Raw genomic sequence first — 7548 nt, 5'->3', positions numbered from 1 at the left:
GAGTTCTAGTAACAAGCGGAGGAAAGGGGAGTGGCTTCCGCTTGAGAGTTTCAGCATAGATTTTCAAATTTTTCTAAACTTTTTATAAAATGTTTTGGTTTTTTTACTCAGTGCTGAGTTCTAATAGCAAGCGGAGGAAAGGGGAGTGGTTTCCGCTTGCAAGCTAGTGTGGATTTTACACATTTAATGAACTTAATGTAAAAATTGTACAAAATCCCCCCAGAAAAAAATCTGCGACAGAGCGAAACCGCAAAAGTTGAAGCCACGGTATTCGAGGGGTTACTGTACGAGGTTGAAAACAAACAAGGCTAATACAAAAAGGGGCACAGAAGATGAAAATATGGAGGGTAGAAGAGGAGAAAAGTTATCGGAAAGGAGTGCTAGTACAAAAGATGTCTGAAATACAGGGTGGGGCAAAGTTGTGAATAGCTTGGAAATGGCATTAATTCTTTGTTTCACCAGAAGGCAGTGAAGACGAGGCAGGATGGGAGCGGTTGGGTCCGTGTTCGTGTGATGACATGTGCTGTTGAGTTTTGCAGGAGCTGCAGTATCTGGATTGATTTGTTAAGGAGACCAAATAACAGCCAATTGCAATAGTTGATCCTGGCGGTGAACTGCCGACAAGATTGATTGAGGTGACATCAATTTACAACAACTTTGTGTGTATTTGATTGTTGTCACTTTTTGTTCAATAGAATTTGAGGAAGTTGTTTGGTCCTCGTTTGCGGTGATAGTGTCACAAAAACAGCAGTAAAGTGAATGTTGTTGTGTGGTCCTCCTTTTTCCATAGTTCTTAGAAAATACAGGCCAGCTTCTGGTTCAGTACTAAATCCAAAACTCTTTTTTCAATTAGTGAAGCTCCTGGCATTGCTTACACAGCTTGCTGGCAAGTCTGACGTTTTCACTCCCTCATTCAACACTAACAGATTTGGGATTATTAAAAAACTGATGGAATGCTGTTGAACCTTTTGATCTATAATTGTAAATATGTAGCAGTGAATTTAAAGAGATTCAACACACTTTGTCCTGAAATACACTCTAGTGGGCTATTTATACATATCCAAGATATTTAATGCCTACAAGAGGGTTATATACCTAAATACAAGGCAAGATAGACACAGAATGGTGAAGAATTGTAGAATAATCAACGCGAAAATATACTAGAAGGACAATTGGCTTGCCTAAATTGATCTTTTTGATATCACTGTGCTCAATTACCTAATATGAACAAACAAACAGCCTTAACTGCTTGAATTTGATTCCCAACTTAAGTGCCTGGTAATTTTAAATTGGGAGGGCATGATAACTCCCAGCCGCCTGAAATCAGTGGCATACTTTTACCACACGGAACAAACGACAGCAGAATGGTGAAAGATGTTCACAATTTTATTTGAGAACTTTTGGTTTTCCTTCATCCAGGACACTGCATCCTCCTATTTTCTTCTTTAAATACATTAAATATGCTTGGCGAAAGTGGCTCGGCAGGGTGAGTGGTTAGCGTGTCGACCTCACAGCTTTGGGGTCCTGGGTTTGAATCCAGGTCGGTCCACCTGTGTGGAGTTAGCATGTTCTCCCCAGGCCTGCGTGGGTTTCCTCTAGGTACTCTGCTTTCCTCCCATATTCCACAAACATGCATGGTAGGCTGATTGGACACTCTAAATTGCCCCTAGGGATAAATGGGAGGTGGTTTGGCTCCTTGTGCCCTGCGATCGGCTGGCCACCGATTCAGGGTGTTCCCCGCATCTTGCTGGGATAAGCTCCAGCACCCCGTGACTCTAATGAGTATAAAGCATTACTGAAAATGAATGAATGAATGTTTGATAAACTTGTGTCTGGATAGTTGATTAATTCAGGGGAGATGCACTTTTCAATGATTGACCAAAGAGACCACCATTAAGAGTGGCTTTAACCCATGACCTGATTGACTGCAAACAATTTCAATTCATAATAATCTATCTTTTGCATGAATCAAATATCAATTTTATTGGCAGTTCGCGATCAATTGAGCATTCTTGATCTAACTAGTCAATATAGTTTGTTTATATGTATTGATGGACTGATGTCTGGTAGCATATTTTCCATTCTCATTTCAAATTATTCTTGTAGATACTTATAATGTGGACATAATTTTACTCAGAAACTACATCATGTAAAAAATATAACTCTTTGTTTTAACACCAATCAGGTCCCAATTAGCCTAAATATCAAAGAAATAATTAAAATACATGCCTTGCAAGTGTCTGGGTCTTAGGAGGTTAAAGAATTAATCAGTTGCAAATCATGCATTTTGCTCTTTCAACTTAATAGATAAACAGTGCTGCATTGAGCTTTCTGGGTTTCATAGATGAGCTTGAGATAAAAGGCACAACAACAAATTGTTGGCGAGTCAGTGGCTTAGGCGGTGTTGTTTTGTTATCTGTCCATGTGCAACAAAAATGCTTTGATTGTCTGGGTGCTTCCTTGTGTCCAATGCTTCTACAAGTAGAATCAGGAAAGGGGTGCGGAACAACAAATCAAGTTCTGGACATAAATCTAGTTTTAGGCTAAAGGTCAACATGATTAATAAGTTACTTATTTAATTCCATTTAATTCCTTTAACCCTAGTGCTTCTTTTTGTTTGATTCGATGAGCTTTATAATTAGAAACTGTATCTTTAAAGTCAGGTCAAAAGTTTAAATGCAGTTTTAAGGCCATTGAAGTCTAATCAGTTTCCAGTTACCTCTATAACTCAGATTTTTCTAGAGTGAATAGTTAGTTAATTTCTTTTCTATAAATAGCAATAATAATAGTTATTTAAAGACAATAAATGATCACCCTAGGGGGAAAAGGATAGCAATAATTTGGAGATCGTACTCTAACCAAAATAACACCACATTTAAAAAAAAATATTCAGGCCTCAGGGCTGAGATGGCCCTTCTAAAATGTTGTACATTTTCCTATGCATGAATCCCTTTTGTCGATTTTGAGCACTGTTTAGGATTGTTATCTTGTCCTTAACACATTTTAACGTTACCAATCCCATACACCATCTTCTTTTGGAAAGTGCCCTGACAAGTGGAACAATGCACAATGAGAACATCGGGGGTAACCTCATGTTTTACGTCTTGAAATCTGCTGTGTGTAAATCTGACTATTCTGACCATCCATAACTTCTGTTTATCTATCATTTTTCTTGGCCTTCTGCTCAAGGCCATAATTAGAAGTTGCAGAACTGCCTGTCTCCCACTTCCTTGCTATATTCCCTATATTCCTTAGAATGAAAACTGACATTTGACATCTCTGAGATATTTCTTTGTATCCTTTTCATAAACCAATAACAATATACCCAAACACCTTAAAAATAGTGGTGGAATGGCTATATCCATCTAGAATGTAGATGCAGTCCATGAAAGACAAGAAATGTAACTTAACTGCACCAATTTTACTAAAAGGAGTTTTAAAAATACAACCAGACACGTGCCAGAAGCTTTTAGATGACTACTAAAATGCCAAATGGAAGTTAAAATGGCCAAGAAACATGTAACCAAAAAAATTATGACGAAACTCAACTTTAACCATGCTTCTAGTGAGAAAGAAGCACTTAATTAAATCACTCTCTCCAAGAAAAATATGAAATAAACTCAAGAAAGCCATGCCATTTTATTCTTTACAAGTGTGTGTAAACTTCTGACCACAACTGTAAGTCATCCTTACTAACCATTAACATGAAAGTTAATGGAGAATCTCAGGAAGCCACGCCATATATTTGCTAAACACAACGGAGCACTTAAGGCAATATTATTGAACAGGATCTCAAGCTGTCAAGACCCACAAGAGAGCATATTTACCTGACACTAGCAAAGCAAAGTTGCACTTAGCAGCTTACTAACATTAAATCACAAAAGCAGTGGGGAGTGTTGAAAAAGCCGTAGTCTGGGTCGGTATTTCCAGCTAAAAATCCCATTCCAGGACCCTAACTGTTTGGCCGGAGAAACTGGGGCACTAGCCAGCTGTTTCTGCGGTTTTGGTAAGGGTACACTTTCTGTGTCCTTTTTTCCATAGACCATTTTCTGATGTTCTTTTGCTGGTTGCGTGTTTAAATTCCAATGTGTCCATGCCAAATGGTTCAGTCTTTCTCATAATAGCTAAAAAGAAAAGTGTGATGACAAAAAAAAAAAACACTGAAGTTCATTACTTTTACGGTTACTTGGGTAAAATAAATATTCAATATTTTTGCTCTATCCACCTCACTCTCATGATAAATTACATGTGTACATATAGTATGTGTGTGTGTATATAGTAACTGCCATGTTTCCTCTTCCCTTTTGTTCGTTGTCCAACAAAAAATCCCTGCAATAAGCTTTATTGCATTCTCAACTGATTTGTTTTTTTTTGGAGCTTCAATTGAAATGACAATTACATTTGGTCATTTAATATAACAATGCTTGGTGTGAAGCTCTTTGCATGATACTTTTTTGTTGTATCATTAAAATGTATCACTTTTAGTGATAGTCCAGATGTAATCTAGTTGAAGACTATGAAATGCCTGTAGATGTGAAATTGATCGGTTGCCTCTCTCTCGATTTTCATAGGTAAGCAGTAGATGAAGATACAAGAGATATGCGGGTATTTTAAAGTTACCAACGCGTTTAATGCACATGCCCTTACGTTGTCCGTTGCCATGCAAACCAAGCACAGGGAAAATGTCATGCAAAAATTCCTTCCATTCACCATAAGTCAGCATTTTTGTTTTCATACTTTCATTTTACACCAGAGGTGTAAAAATTCCGTAATTTGTTTTTTGTCCACCTTATAGCTAAGCTTTGACAAAACTTGAAAAATGTTGTAGTTAATATAATATAGACAAACTTTGGATACAGTGACAAAAACACAACACAAAGTTTCTTAATGTCATGACAGAGTTGACAACTTGACATCTGACATTGGGGGATGCCCTGAATTGGTGGCCAGCCAATCGCAGGGCACAAGAAGATGCACAACCACAACTCGTTCCCATGCATACTTAGAGCATGCATACATGCTTTTGGGATGTAAGAGGAAACTGGAGTCCCCGGAGAAAACCCACGCAAGTCCTAACCCAAGAACTATGAGGTCGAAGTGCTAACTAACTAATACTTGGTCACTGGGTCCCAATTCCATTCCATTCATTCTATGTAAAGACTCAAGAAGCAACTAAACAAAGCAATATTGTAAACACCAACACAGTACGGTGGCTATTGGGCCCTCCAAAATTACTATGTATGAAGACGCAGAAAACCAAACAAAAGAACTTTGACTGCATTAGTTATAACTGTCTTTGTTTGCCAAATTAAATAAGTATTTGAACAATACAGTTTTGCTCTTTTCTTCATACTAACAAAACTACCAAGACTGATGCAAAAACAAATCTTAAATCTTAAAGTATGACAGTGCCAGCAGCAAGAGTATAAAGCAACAGTGATGATGACTTGTATTGACGTTCCTTTAGTAGGATGATTGAAGTGTGGACCGTGAATTGCACTTAAAGTGTCTGAAAGTTCTCAATAATGTTGGAAAAATATTGTAGAGTATTTATATTTCCATTGAACTTTAAAGGGCAAAAAATTCTGTGACAATTTTTCCATCTGTCTCATCAAAATGCAAGAAATGAAGATAGTGTGTTCCAAATGATTAAGCATGACTCAAGAAAACGTTTTTGTTAGACCACATGACGGCATAACATACGCATCTGTTATGAGCAGTATAATTGGATAAAGGAATGTGGTAACATTCTAAGTTTTTTCAACAGATTTGCCTTGGAAAGCAGTAAGACATTTAAAGGACACGTATAAACTCAGTTTGGACATATGTTTCTTTTTTTAATATATTATACCTGATTTTGTGACAAAGACCAGGAAACTATTCATATTGACTCCTTGCAATTTAGTAAATTTATTAAGAATTAAGTGTAGAAAAAGTAATATGGATTCAGCAAAGGTGACATTCCCTGGTTTCAGGATCTCTTGACCAGAAAAAATAATAATAACAGAATAATTCAAAGCCGGATTTCTTTCCCTCTGACGTGTGTGAAAATAATGAAGGATTTTCAATCAGTATGAAGATTAAAATATGTATATCATTATTCCTTGAAAGATGGTTTGTACATGTGTGACTTGCATGACATTTTATTTCCATGCAGATTTCATCTTCAATTTTTGTATTTTTCTATCTTTGCAGATAGAGACATTATTGTGCCCTGATCATTGATTGTGTGTGCTCTGATACATTCCACTGTCATCCAACTTGAGGTGTGTGGCTTTATTATTTCCATATAAGTCTCGTTCCTCACTATTTCTACTGGCGCACGTCAACGTGCCAGAGATCTGGAAAAGTTAAAATGACTCACTCGAATGTAGACAGAAACATTCACATTTGGTGTATATTTCTCTCAAATGTTTTCTCATTATTTGTGCGTATGTTTGGATGTCCCAGATCATTTTTAAGAGTGGGATTTTACACATCCAGGTTTTATTCAGCCCTTTTTTTCCATTTTTTTGTTTTTAAATGTTCTCCGTGAGCTTGCATGAGCTTTCGTTTATAGTCTTTTTGTAGTCCACCAATGTTCCAAATCATACAAATTACATTTATTTTTCATCTTTTCAATGTTACTATTGCAATTTTATTAACCAGTACCATAAACTTTGTAAAGAAATGTTATTCAATTGTTATATTTAACATTAGATAATATTTTTAACATGATCTTTACAATTTGAATGCACAATTATAAATGAAGCTGTCTTATTGTGTATTTTATTTTCAGGGAACCCAGATAGTTACTGGTAGGACATTTGCTTCACATATGTTTGCTCATTTTTAGATTGAAATATGGTCATTCAGCAGCAATACATCATAATTAAATAAATAGTAATAATTAACCAAAAGACAAAAATGACCACATCAACAAGGGGTGTCCAATCTAGTATTCCACAAAATGGCCACAGTAGGTGCAGGTTTGTGTTCCAACTGATCCAACAAAGACAGTTTAACCAATGAGGTGGATTCTCAAACCAGCAGCACCTGGCAGCAATCAATTGATTACCCTTTTAAGACACCATATTGTTGAGAATGTACTCTCCAAATGAATTGGAATGACAAGATTCACTCATTGCAGTCCTTAGGGACCAATTCAGACACACATGCAGTACACCAAGGTTTCTTCAAACTGGTCTTCAAGGACCACTTTGGGTCACGGTTCTTTTTCTCAACTGATTTAACACAGGCATTTTCACCAATGAGATTGCTAAGAGAAATGGCACCTGACTGCAATCAACTGATTACACTTGTAGGACACAAGATTGCTGAAAGGTTTTTTTGTTTGGTTAAAATAAAATCTTGCAAACACTATAGCCCTTCGTGGAATGTTTTAGGCACTCCTGCTCAACACTGTTGTTCTTTTTTCACTAGCAGTGGTGGATCTCGTGTACTGGTTTTTGGATCAAAATGTTGTTAGTTTGTGTTTCCCTGGAAAGCTTGCTTTTAAAGTGGCAACACAACAATTGCTGGTGAGTGAAATCAATATTGAGATGATAA

General features: G+C 36.7%; 1 protein-coding gene across 4 annotated transcripts in view; it reads left to right on the top strand.

Annotated features, from left to right (window-relative positions):
* The first annotated feature begins 401 nt into the window (after nucleotides 1-401).
* The window catches only part of itga11a (integrin, alpha 11a), a 53519-nt gene continuing 46372 nt past the window's right edge, over nucleotides 402-7548 (top strand). For 3 of the 4 annotated variants that reach the window (XM_077713728.1, XM_077713727.1, XM_077713725.1), the window contains exon 1: nucleotides 6971-7520. The gene's annotated coding sequence lies outside the window, so the exon portion shown is untranslated. Of the gene's footprint in view, nucleotides 636-6195; nucleotides 6267-6970; nucleotides 7521-7548 lie in introns of those variants that run through there. The other variant, XM_077713726.1, reaches the window with a different exon arrangement.

Source organism: Stigmatopora nigra, chromosome 3 (genome assembly GCF_051989575.1).
Source record: "Stigmatopora nigra isolate UIUO_SnigA chromosome 3, RoL_Snig_1.1, whole genome shotgun sequence".
In the NCBI taxonomy this organism is placed as follows: domain Eukaryota; kingdom Metazoa; phylum Chordata; class Actinopteri; order Syngnathiformes; family Syngnathidae; genus Stigmatopora; species Stigmatopora nigra.
This window is presented reverse-complemented; position numbering and strand designations above follow the sequence as displayed.